This window comes from Peromyscus maniculatus, chromosome 14 (genome assembly GCF_049852395.1).
Source record: "Peromyscus maniculatus bairdii isolate BWxNUB_F1_BW_parent chromosome 14, HU_Pman_BW_mat_3.1, whole genome shotgun sequence".
Lineage (NCBI taxonomy): Eukaryota > Metazoa > Chordata > Mammalia > Rodentia > Cricetidae > Peromyscus > Peromyscus maniculatus.
In genome coordinates, this window is record NC_134865.1 from 15,850,523 (window position 1) to 15,864,432 (window position 13,910).

General features: G+C 42.0%; 1 non-coding gene across 1 annotated transcript; it reads right to left on the bottom strand.

Annotated features, from left to right (window-relative positions):
* Nucleotides 1-13,613: 13,613 nt before the first annotated feature.
* Nucleotides 13,614-13,777, bottom strand: LOC121822582 (U1 spliceosomal RNA). Its single transcript, XR_006063767.1, has one exon. It is a non-coding gene; the product is annotated as a U1 spliceosomal RNA (small nuclear RNA).
* Nucleotides 13,778-13,910: the final 133 nt, after the last annotated feature.

Consider the following 13,910-nt stretch of genomic DNA (forward strand, 5'->3'; position numbering starts at 1 on the left):
AAACACCACCCAGGTGGTCACCCAATTTCCGAGGATTAACAGTGATAGCAACCCACAGGCGAGTCTCCTGACTTAAGATAAATTCCACAAGGAGACACCACCCAGGGGGGCGCCCAACTTCCAAAGACTAACAAGTGATAGCAGTCCACGTACAAGTCTCCTGACTTACAGTAAATTCACAAGAGGACACCGCCCAAGTCAGGTAGACATTAAGTAATAGCTTTACACAATTTAGCTCAGACCCCTCCTTTCTTACAACCTTACTAACTTTATAGATCTCTAATTACTTACCTAACCACTTCTAGGAATATTTAGATAACCTTCTGTGCTAACAGCTATGCTCAGCCAGAACTCCCAGTTCAAGCCTCCCTGTAATTATCATTGGTAGCATCCGGCCAGGTCCATCACCGGATGGAGGAAAGTACCTTATCAGAGATACCTCTGTACTCTCTAAGAACAGACTTAAGCATCCAGGTTACCTGTTTGAGAAGGCCTGGCGGATGTGTAAATTAAGCCTATTCTTATCACCCCTCCATTTGACCCTGGAAGCCTGGCTTTGCACTGCTAAGGAAATACTGCTTGTAAGTGTATATATACCAGAACTCCCAGGGCAGGAGAGGAGAGAAGAGGAGAAGAGAATGGAAGAACGAGATGGGTAAGAACTTGAGAGGAACAAACTGAGATGGGAGAGAAGTAGATTGAAGGGCTACAGCAGAGTACTAGAGGAACGAGATGGAAGATGAGGAAGAGCCAGATGAGAGAGAAGGAGACGGGAGAGGAGATGATATGGGAAAGAACTAGATAGATGAGAACCTAGAAGGGACAGAACTAGATGAAGGAATTAAGATAGAACATAGAAGGGACAATAGATAAATATAGAGAGAAATCAGGCAAGAAAGGAGCTAGACATGAGAACAGAACTGAAGCTGTGTATAAAGGATGTTATGCCAGAGGAATTAAAGCAAGTGGACTATAGAACTTGGTGTGCTGAGATTATATTTCCTGATAATAGTCCTCGCCGTTAGTAGTTCTCTCTCCTGAGCCCCTGGGATGTATAATATTGAGGCTGGTTCCTCTAATATTATACAAGACCTGGCGCCCTTGGGTACCCAGTCTCAGGAAGAGTAATCTACCAAGCACACTCAAAAAACAGTGGTGTGCTTGGCGGAGGCTGTCCAGAGACGAGGCAGTCTCTCCGGGGAGTCGTAAAGGTGACCCCTGAAGTGCCGGCTACCGACGGACCTCACCAAAGGTGCTGCAGACCGGGAGGAACCCCAGGCCTCTTTGTGGTGAGTAGGTGAATAGTTAAATATCTCCCTTCCCTATTAAGAATCCTTCTTGCAGACGGGCGGTGGTGGCGCACGCCTTTAATCCCAGCACTCTGGAGGCAGAACCACAGGATCTGTGAGGATCTCTGTGAGTTCGAGGCTAGCCTGGTCTACAGAGTGCGATCCAGGAAAGGCGCAAAGCTACACAAAGAAACCCTGTCTCGAAAAAAAAAAAAAAAATCCTTCTTGCACCATGAGTCCACGAGTCAAAAGAGAATCAGTTTTTGATAGAAATTACAGGACACAGGCTTGCGACGAAAGGCATTTCAGTCAGTTCTAGTCTGTTTACAGGCTTAGATAAGGAAGCAAAGACTATCTTAATTCCATAAAGCCCCCCCCTAAAAAATGTAAGGAAAGATTTAGGAGACCCCTAAAAGCCACCAACCTTATGAAATTGATTTACCATCAGAATATGATAAGCGGCAGAGATTCTAACCCCTCCCTTTTAGGGAGAAACCTGCCGTTACTTCATTCAGGGTCTTACAAGGAGGTAACAATATTCTCACACTACCAGACCTCCTGAGAGCATAAACCAGAGCTAATGAAGTTCACTATGTTCTCCATAGTAGCAGCAGCGTCCTGCTACAAACAGTCCTTTTTGCTAAAACTACTGGAATCTAAGGGCTAACTTGAGCCCTAAACTTGCCCTGCAGCTAACTAGGAGCTCCGCTCCAGCAGCCTTCATTTAAATCAATGCAAGCCTCACAGCCAGTGCCGATTTAAAAACTAATGGCAACTCCCAGCTCTCCTAAAAAATGTCTCTTTCTCTCTCTTTCCTTTTTCTGGGTTGACTATTAAGTTCTTGGTAATTTACAAAAATCTTGGCCAAGTACAAGAACTTCAGTTAACCCATTTCAAAAAAAAAAAACAGGTCCTGGTTAGGGGACGCCCTACTACGACCTGTATGGATTCATCAGACCCCTGAAGACGTTTGGGGGTCGGAATCCTAAACATCTGCCTTCTTCTCTCTGAACCTAACTATCTGCTATCTGCATCTCAGCTCACTTGGGCTCCACCCTTCTCCTCACCTTGCCATTCCCGGTGGCATGGCTATCTGGCTTGATACAGACTGGACAAACAGGCTGCAGCTGCTACAAAAAAAAAAAAAAAAAGAAAGAAAGAAAGAAAGAAAGAAAGAAAGAAAGAAAGAAAAAAAAAAAGAAAAAGAAAAGGAAAAAATCCTCCTTTGTTTTACTGTTTTATTGTGCTTATCTCATTTCATAATACACCTTAAAGGATTTATTAAATTGCTACTCTCCTCATACACTATATTTTTGAATAAGAGTTCCTGTTTCTACATTACAATAACTTCAGTACAAACTTAATATTTTTAAGGCTAAACTGACAGGTATAAAACCAAAGTTCTAAGCTTATAAGGGCAACTAACTTATAAATTGTTAAGAATATGTTTACTTTAATTAAAGATAATTAAGAAATAAAACTTATTGATTGATTGGCCGACCTAAACTGTAAACTGTTAAGGATAAGTTGTATTTAAGCTATAAGCTATTAGAAATAATTTTCAGGATACAAATTAAAACTTGATCATCATAAATGATCAAATTCCCTAACGTATACAAAATCATATTTATGTACATGCTATGTATGCTAAATTTCATATAATCAATTCATTACTTAGCCCCCTAGCATTTAAAATGTTTAAGCTTTGGACAAAACTGTCATACCCTTTATTGCCAGGGTTTTTTCCAAACTATGCTTTGAGATAATTTAGATTATATTTCCATTTATCAGGTTTAAAGATAATTTGCCTTACTATCCAATTTCAAGTGAAAGATAGCTCACCTAACAGATTTCAAAATGACATAGATGCTTTTGGATGTAAAGTTTTTATAAAGGGATATAAAGGTTTAGATTTAGAGAATGTTTAGGAAAGTTAAAAAATAATTTATGATATATGAATTGCCAGTTATTAGGATAGATCAATGTAACACATAAACATCTAGATGTTATTAATGATACATGAATCTCAGTAATAACCTAGAGATACTGAGGATGTATGCCTAAATTGGATCTATGGATAAAGTTTTTATTGAGGTCTGAGATATAGAAGCTTAAGGAATGGACTTATATGCCTTAACACAAGAGTCTGGACCTCCAAAGAAGGGACACTGGGGCTAAATATAGGCTCTAACTCCTCTGCTGTACAAGGTATAAAAATTGTCCCAGTAAAGGTTGATCCTGACTTTACTAAAGAAATTAAGATTATTGTACAACTCTCTATAAAACAATTCAGATTCATGCAGGGCAGCGCCTAAGGGAGCTGCTGGTATGGATTCCAGCAATATGGCCTTCTGGGTTCAGGAAATTAAATATTCCAAACCAACTAAACACTTAAAATACAGGGGGAAAAGTAATTGGCTTGCTAGACATAAGCATGGTTGTTTCTTATATTTCAGGAAAAGATTTGCCAAGTACTTAAGATGACTATTACTCCTTGGTCTCTTATAGGCCTAGGTCAACCTAATATTATTGTTAACAACTCAAAAATATTAAGATGGTCAGATAGATAAAATTATGACATATTCTGACCATATGTCATCCACCATACCTAACACACTATGGGAAAAAGACATACTGTAACAAATGGATGTACCATTAATTTCTGCTATGAACTAATATCATCTCAAATGCATTAGATGGGTTTTAAACTTAAAGGAACTTGAGTAACAAGCTCAAGGCATAATTGGGCCCTTTATTCCAGAAATCATACATGACAGACATGGCCTAAGGTATCAAAATTTCTCCTAGGGGCCACTGTCCACTGTTGACCCCATTACTTGTAAATCTGATGCTCCTATCTGGGTTAAGCAATGACATTTAAATGCTGAGAGAATTGTGATTGCTACCTGTCTGGTGGAAGAAAAACTTAAATATTGGGCATATAAAGCCCCCCACCAGTCTTTAAATCACCCCAATATCTTTTTATTTAGGAATATCAGGATTATAGACTGTTACAAGACCTTAAGAAATTAAATATAATTTATTAAAACCAAGGGGAACCTCACAGCCTGGCTTCCCATCTTACACGGCCACCCCAGAAACTGAAAAATAATTGCCATAGATGTACAAGATTGCTTCTTTACCATGCTTCCTCACCCTAAAGATTGTCAGCATTTCAAATACTTTGTTTGCCTACTCACCCTGCCATGATGGAGGCCAAGGCCGATATACAGAGCAGGAAATGCGAGTTCTGTTTATCCAGGACTCATTCTTTGAACAGAGTTCCTCATTTTATCCATACAGATTAACTTTCAGAACTGTCAGTTATAGCTTCCTCACAGTCCCCCAATCTAATAATTATGTGTGTGTATGTATGTATGTGTGTGTGTGTATGTATCTTACAATAATTTTATTGCACAGATGATATCAAACTATAAAACTTATGAGTCTATAGAATGGCAAATAACTCTACAGGATATACTGGCACCTTTTCTTATTTCTGTCCAACAATTACAAATTCTTTCCCTATGGAAGCTCACCATGAGGCTTACTTATGATTTTTGGTTATGAAATAAGAAGTAATACACCATTTATTTTTACTGCTTTTCAATTTTAGGAATGCCTAGAACTCATATAGACAACAGCCTTACTTATACCTCAAGAACTCTTAAGAATCGGCGCTTAGATTTTTCATATCTCCCACTACAGGCATTCCTTATTACCCCCAGGCCAAGTCACAAAATTACACCTAAGCCTCTGTGATCTTCTCACTGGTTTTTGTAAAGGTCCTGATGTTTTCATACTGTCAGGAAGAGGATATGCTTACATATCTTCACAGGACATTGACCTGCCTTTATGAATCCTGGATCGCCTGGTCACACCATAAGTTAGGCGCTACAGGATAAAGGCACTCTAAAGCTGCCAGACTGAATACAGGCTGTTATTTACCTCTAGATTCTTAAATATTGAGCTTTGAATATAAATAAATTGATACAACTCCAGATCCTTTTGATGAACTGTTCATCAATGATATAAAACTTATAGAAATGTGATTAGAAGTCACAATTCTGTTCTAAATACATTTCATTAATTTTTGTCAAAAGATAATGAGACTTGAGAGATATATAAATGACACATTTCAGATATCATTCTCTGGCTATCCTGATTCTGTTGAGACTCCAAGGATTCATATTTTTGTCTGACAAAATTTACCTCTGTTATATTGCTAACATATGTAAGCTTTTGTCCATTAAGAAGGTTCTTACAAACTTCAGGAGATCAAAATTTGCCAACGCTCACAAACCAAGAAGGACTGGGAGGAATGCAACCTATCTACAGTTCTTATCTCCCGCTTACAAAATTTCTTTTTCTTCTCAGGGTGGGGGAGGAGCCTTGCCTCTCCCTGGCCTGGTATCCCCTTCTCTTATCTACTAACCATGCATTCAATATCCCATAGGTACGCCTAAGAGAAAGAGTTTCCTCTTTAAAACTCCTCATCTTTAAAACTCCTCGGCTGCATGTTCTACCATTAATACACATATTTGTTTCCAGCAGAAACTCTAACCATTTAAAGAGTTACAGGTTGTCATCCTCTGGACCATGGACATGCTGTCTAGCTGCAGGTCTGCATCCCACCCTCCAGCCCACACCGATGTGCTGTCCGGCCCAACCCTGCATCACGCCCTCCAGCCCTCGAGACAGAAAATTCTGCTACACTGCCTGTCTCACAGAGCCTGAAACAGCCTGCGCTTCCTGGGTTTCCACTGCATCCCAGGCCTCAAGACCCCCAGCTTCGCCCCCATATCCGCAGGAAGTAACCATGAGAGATTTCTACAGCCCCCTTTGTCACGTACCCCTCTTTGTGAACTGAACTTTCCAGCCCAGGGGCTGGACTGCCCTTAAAAATGCTCTATTGTTAATTGTATAAGTTTTGCCCATGATCCTGAATTGTATGTATGTAAGTCTTGCTATGTATACCCTGACACAGGTTATTACTGTTCTCTCATAGCTAATAGTTTAATATTGCATTGATTACAAATTTAAATTAGGTAAGCCTCAGCTGCAGCCTTGGTCCCACAGGTGTTCAGGACTAGCTCAGGTAACTCTTTAACTATGCCTCATTAAATTACAGGTTAACCAAATTAATACCACTAACCAAAGATTAATAGATAGAGTTAATGTTCCAAACTAACCATTTCTTTTTGATAAGTCACAATCATAGTATTCAGACACTTTTGACCATATTATGCCATACTAGCTAAGGATAGATTTTTATGATTAATCATCTGCTCCCTTTTGGAGACAGAGATATTCTAACTATATACAGATATACCTATTAGATGGTTAAACTAATCCTCAGCCTGCCATCTATATAGAGTATTGATTATAAATATATATTATAGGTACAATATTGATTAAATATCAATGTTAATCAATCATTATTTATCATTTTTCAGAAATCTCCAAACTTAAGTTTATCTACATATTCAATGTCCCACAAAAAATTTTTTTTAACTAAATGAAAAAAGGGGAACTCTTGCGGGCCGCAGAAATATATCATAAGAACTCAGCTGGTTATGGCAAAGTCACTACCTGGAGGGATCAGGGAATTCCTCCAGAGGAAGCCAAATCCCAAGGAGTTTTTGGTGTTACTTGGCTTGTTATATATCAGCTGTATTCTGTTATGAAAATCATGTGTGCCTTCATAGTTTTCCCAATTGACTTTTCCCTAAGAAGAGCTAACAGTGTGGACTGATCACTCTCTGGACATACACATTCCAGGCATTTTGAGAACAGCCTCAGGAAAGGCCTTCTCTGGAATCAGATATCTCCCTTAGCCACTTTCAAGGACTACAGGAAACACCACCCAGGTGGTCACCCAATTTCCGAGGATTAACAGTGATAGCAACCCACAGGCGAGTCTCCTGACTTAAGATAAATTCCACAAGGAGACACCACCCAGGGGGGCGCCCAACTTCCAAAGACTAACAAGTGATAGCAGCCCACGTACAAGTCTCCTGACTTACAGTAAATTCACAAGAGGACACCGCCCAAGTCAGGTAGACATTAAGTAATAGCTTTACACAATTTAGCTCAGACCCCTCCTTTCTTACAACCTTACTAACTTTATAGATCTCTAATTACTTACCTAACCACTTCTAGGAATATTTAGATAACCTTCTGTGCTAACAGCTATGCTCAGCCAGAACTCCCAGTTCAAGCCTCCCTGTAATTATCATTGGTAGCATCCGGCCAGGTCCATCACCGGATGGAGGAAAGTACCTTATCAGAGATACCTCTGTACTCTCTAAGAACAGACTTAAGCATCCAGGTTACCTGTTTGAGAAGGCCTGGCGGATGTGTAAATTAAGCCTATTCTTATCACCCCTCCATTTGACCCTGGAAGCCTGGCTTTGCACTGCTAAGGAAATACTGCTTGTAAGTGTATATATACCAGAACTCCCAGGGCAGGAGAGGAGAGAAGAGGAGAAGAGAATGGAAGAACGAGATGGGTAAGAACTTGAGAGGAACAAACTGAGATGGGAGAGAAGTAGATTGAAGGGCTACAGCAGAGTACTAGAGGAACGAGATGGAAGATGAGGAAGAGCCAGATGAGAGAGAAGGAGACGGGAGAGGAGATGATATGGGAAAGAACTAGATAGATGAGAACCTAGAAGGGACAGAACTAGATGAAGGAATTAAGATAGAACATAGAAGGGACAATAGATAAATATAGAGAGAAATCAGGCAAGAAAGGAGCTAGACATGAGAACAGAACTGAAGCTGTGTATAAAGGATGTTATGCCAGAGGAATTAAAGCAAGTGGACTATAGAACTTGGTGTGCTGAGATTATATTTCCTGATAATAGTCCTCGCCGTTAGTAGTTCTCTCTCCTGAGCCCCTGGGATGTATAATATTGAGGCTGGTTCCTCTAATATTATACAAGACAAGACCAGTAAGAGCTCTCTTTTGGGTGGGCGGGGGTTTCGAGACAGGCTTTCCCTGTAACATCCCTGGCCCTGAAACTAGCTTTGTAGACCAGATTGGCCTCAAACTCCCAAAGATCTACCTGCTTTGGCCTCCTGAGTTCCGGGATTTCAAGCATGGGCCGCCACACCCAGCACAGTAAGTGTGCTTAACTGCTAAGCCGTCTCTCCATCGCCATCTTTTCCATTTTTAAATTCCAAAAAGTAATTTTTTGTTGTGCATTGTGTGTATATGTGTACAATTACAAACATGTGCAGGAGCCTTGTCTCTCCTACCTTTTTTAACTTAAAAGTGATTTACTCTGTGTGTGTGAAAGGGGAGAGGGGAGGGGAGGGGAGGGAGATGTAAGTACTCTTCCGCCGTATCCCCCCCTCTTGCAGAGGTCAAGGATAACTTGTAGGAGTCAGCCCTCACGCTCTACCTTCTTCCTGCTGCTGTGCTGCATGCAGTCTGGACGGCCCACAAGCTTCTGCACAGTTCTGTCTCTGCCTTTCATCTTGTCCTAGGTGTGCTGGGGTTACAGATGTGCTCTAGAGTGCTAGGATTACAGATGTGCTCTAGAGTGCTAGGATTACAGATGTGCACTATGAGTGCTGGGGTTATAGATTTGCATTAGGGGGCTGGGGTTACAGATGTGCACTAGAGTGCTGGGGTTACAGATGTGCACTAGGAGTTCTGCATTACAGATGTGCACTAGAGTGCTGGGGTTACAAATGCTCCCTCCACATTCAGCTTTTTTTTTAGGGTATCAGGTCTCAGGCTTGAGAAGCAAATGCTTTTACCTGTCAAGCCCTCCTTGCCTCCCACTCTCCATCCCAGATTTAAAATGGCAGGATTTTGTTTGTAGCCCAAACAAAGTGCGGCCTCAAACTGACAATCTCCTGCCTCAGACTCCCAGGGGCTGGGGTTACTGGCATAAGCCACTCACTACACAGCTGGCAAGTTCTTCCTTACAGTACAAAGTCAAGGTCTTAGCCAGTGTTCTATTGCTGTGAAGAGGAACCATGATCAAGGCAATGCTTACAAAAGGAAGCATTTAATTGGGGGCTTTCTTACAGTTTCAGTCTCCCCTGCCTCCTACACTTCATGTTTAAAATGGCAGGGTGTCAATGAGATAATACATTATTATTTGTTTGTTTGTTTGTTTATCAAGACAGGCTTTCTCTGTGTAATCCTGGCTGTTCTGGAACTAGCTCTGCAGACCAGGCTGGCCTTGAACTCGTAGAGATCTGTTTGCCTTTGCCTTCCAAATGCTGGGGTTAAAGGCGTGTGCCACCATACCCAGCTCATTTCTATTGTTTTAAGCTGTTCAATGTGAGAGAAGAGAGATTAAAGAGCTAGAGAGAGCAAGAGAGAGGAGGGAGGGGAAGGGAGAGGGAGAGGGAGAGAGGGAGAGAGGGGGAGAGGGGGAGAGAGAGAGAGAGAGAGAGAGAGAGAGAGAGAGAGAGAGAGAGAGAGAGAGAGAGACCTTAGTTCCTATTTGGGTTATTGGGCTGCATATAGAACTCAGTTAATAAGTGCTAATGAAATTTTGCTCAGTTTACATGTACTCAAGGATCTTCCCAAAAGAGTGAGGTCCAAAGAAATGACCAAAGTATGCTGATTTTAGACAAAGAATAAGTAAATGTTGAAGAAATAATAGGCCCAATGTATAGGTGGTCCAGGGTGATAACATTGTTAAAAGATAAGGATGTAGAAGCACCCAGTGGAGGAAAAGATTTATGTTGAGTTTATTTATTTAGGTCCATTATGCTCTCAATTACCAGTCTGGTTGATCAGAACTGTTTTCTGTCCTGGTGGTTAAACCAGTGAAGGCCTGGGCACCCAGGCACCTCTTGAACTGATTGCTATTGCCAATGACTATTACAAGTGGGACGCCTCAGTTTTCAGGCATGCTTTATGTGTCCATGGTTTATGGTTAGGGACTGAGGGCCTAAATTCTATAATGGCATCTCAGCTCCTAGCCATTTGCTGACTAGGTGTTCCACACTCATGCGCTGTTCTCAAAAGAACCAACCGAGTCTTGTGTCCCTTTTCTGACCTTGTTCTTATGTCAACTGCCAAGACGAATAGCTTCAGAAGTCTCAGTTCATCACCTAGACATGAGATGTAACATGCAAATTTAAATATCGACCAATGGAGACCGAATTTTTATTTCAATCTCCCTTTTCATAGGAGACCAGAGTGGGAATCTGAATGGAACTTTCCTTTAGTTTAGAATTCCCACCGCTCTTCCCCCCCCACCCCCCCAACCCCCGACGGTGACAAATGCTCCTCATCGGCTCACATATGTGAACACTTGTTCCCCCGCTGGCCACACTGTTAGGGGAGGCTATGGAGCTTTTGGGACTGGAGCCTTGCTGGAACAAGTATGTCTTGGGGGTGGAGGGGGTGGGGGTGGGGGTGTGTGAGATTCAAGAGCTTATATCTTTGCCCATTAGCAGTTTGTTCTCTCTATGGATTATTATGGACTCCTGGGACCCATAAACCAAATTAAAGACATTTGTCTCTTAAAAAAAAAAAGAATAAAATGGCAGGGTTTAGCATGGCGTGGTGACACATACCTTTGTAGGCATAAGTCGTTAAACCGGATGGGAAGTTTTTCCTTAGAGTAGTACAGAGTCAAGCTGCCTGCTTCTGCTCTTAAGTGCTGGTATCAAGGGTCCGCATCATCACCCCTAGTCTGCTAAAGCTTTACATTTTTTATTTCTTTATTTATGTACAAGGTTTCTCTGTTTATCTCTGGCTGTCCTGGAACTCACTCTATAGACCAGGCTGGTCTATATATTCAGAGATCTACCTACCTCTGCCTCTGGAGTGCTGAAATTATAGGCCAGTGCTGTCCAGCAACCTTTAATTTTTTTTTTTTAAATTTCATTTTGGGGACTGGAGAAATAGCTCACTCATCGTTTAAAAGCACTTGCTGCTCTTATAGAGGGCCCAACTTTGGTTCCCAGCACCCAGTTTAGATGTTTTACAACTGCCTATAACTATAGCTCCTGAGATATAATCCAACACCCTCCTCTGGCCTCTGCAGGTACCCATACACATGTGACACACACACCCACATGCACCTATATAAAAATGACTTTTTAAACATTTAAAAATTGAGACTGGAGAGATGCTTCAGCAGTTAAGAGCACTGACTACTCTTCCAGAGGATCCAGGTGCATGCCCCAGCATCCACATTGCAGTTCACACCTCTCTGTAACTCGAGTTCCAGGGCTTGTGACACCCGTATAGATATACATTCAGGCAAAACACCAATGACATAAAATAAAAATAAATTATATATTTAAAAAAAGGGAAAAAAATTAGAAAGTTCTTAGGGCTGGCCATTTAATCCCTAGCACTTGAGACACAGAGGCAGGCAGATCTCTGTGAGTTCAAGGCTAGCCTGGTCTACATAGTGAGTTCCAGGAGGGAGAAAAAGAAAAGAAAAGAAAAGAAAAGAAAAGAAAAGAAAAGAAAAGAAAAGAAAAGAAAAGAAAAAAGGTATAGAAAAAGATGACTCAGCAGGTGAGGGCCCTTGCCACTGAAGTTGATTGAGTTCCATTCCCAGAATTCACAGGGCAGGAGTGAGCTGGCTCCTTTGAGTTATCCTCTGCAGCGGGTGGTTTCCTTCCCATGGGAACATTTAAAAATGTCTATTATTTTGTTGAGAATGGCTCTCACCACGTAGTCCTGGGTAGCCTGGAACTCATTATATAGACCAGGCTGTTCTCAGACTTACAGAAATCTGCCTTGCTTTTGCCTGCTGAATGCTGGGTTAAAGATGTACCTCATTGTGCATAGGAAAAAAAATTAAGCTGGACGGCGGTGGCACACACCTTTAATACCAGCACTCAGGAGGCAGAGGCAGGTGGCTCTCTGTGAGTTTGAGACCAGCCTGGTCTTCAGAGTGAGATCCAGGACAGCCACCAAAACTACACAGAGAAACCCTGTCTCGAAAAACAAAAACAAAACAAACAAAAAAATAAAAAAGAAAAAATTATGCATGGACATGTTTGTGGTATGCACCATGTTAAAAAATGTGGGGACATGTGTGCACTTGCACATGTATGTGCAATGTGGGCAGAAGTTAGAGTTTGCAATAGAATATCTTCCTTGATATCTCTCTCTCTCTCTCAACCGAGGCAGTGTCTCTTGCTGTGAACCGGAGCTGGCTGATTCAGCAAGTCTCTCAAGTCTATAGCCAGCTTGTCCTGGAGAGTCAGTCTCCTTTCTCTACTTCTGGAACTGGAGTTACAACAGATGAGCTGCCCCGACTCAGCGCTGGAAGGGCTGGTCCTCTGCCAGAGCAATGAGTGCTCTTCATCCCTGAGCTACCTCCTCCAGCCCCTTGTGCAGATTTTGTGAGTGCCTGTAAACACAGCTTCCGTGAGGTGATGTGCACATTGGCTGCATCATGTCGGAAAGACAGCATTTCACAGCTCTCCTCCCACACTGTCAGTCCTTACGTTCTTCTGGCCCTCTTCTGAGTTCCCTGAACCTTGCTTGGGTGGGGGAGGTTGGTGTAGACCACTCATCAGCAATTGAGCGCTCACAGTTACTTTATTCTCAGAATTTTGACCGGTTGTGGATCTCTGCAGTAGCCATTACACCAACGTGCTGCAGAGAAACGTTTCTGGATATATAGAAGGCATGACCATTTAGCCCAACAGCACTCCTAGTGCACATCTGTAACCCCAGCACTCCTAGGGAGACTTTTCCTCCTAGTGACGAATTTCCATACACAGACAAGTTTAATGAAATTCACTGGGTCACAACAAATGATGCCTATCTTAGGGTTTCTACTGCTGTGATATTGGAGAGAAAAAGGTATGTCAGAATTCTCAGTTCACATCACCGTCTATCACTGAAGAAAGGGCAGGAATCCAGGCAGAAGAAACCTGGGGGCAAAAACTGAAGCAGAGGACATGGAGAAGGAATGTTACTATTTCCTTAAGTAGGTATCTTGCTCCGGTCCTTTCTTTTCAGCACCCACCACTACTCAGGGGCCCGCACCATCCTCAGAGCTGAGCCTCCACCACAAACAAAATAGCTTTTAGTTTTGCATCGTTCAAGGGCACTATACTACCAAACTTTTTAATATTTACGTTGCGATAAGTTGCTGCTAGTATTTGATTTATAAGAATGTACTACTACCAAAGCTCTTAACTGTTAAGCTGTGAGAGTTACTCCTACTATTCGATGTTAAATGCTGTACATGAGTTCCACGTAACAGCAAGCACCACCTTCTCAAACATAAACCACGTACAGCTAAATAAACTACATTGACAGAACCTGCCAGGAAAAACTAAAGTTAGAGACCCTGACATTAAACCTTCAAAGATGAGGGGAGAGCGCGAACGCAGTCCCCCACTACCACAAATTATGCAGTCGAGTTTCCCGCATTTGGGGAAATCGCAGGGGTCAGCACATCCGGAGTGCAATGGATAAGCCTCGCCCTGGGAAAACCACCTTCGTGATCATGGTATCTCCCCTGCCAGGTAAGTATGAGTTGCTTGGGCCGGGCCCAGGCTCTCCATCATTATAGACTCACTCAACACTTACGGTCTTTTCTTTACTGTGCCTTCTTTCCCTCCCAGTCCCTTGATCTAATAGTGCACTCTAAAAACACCCTGGACCGC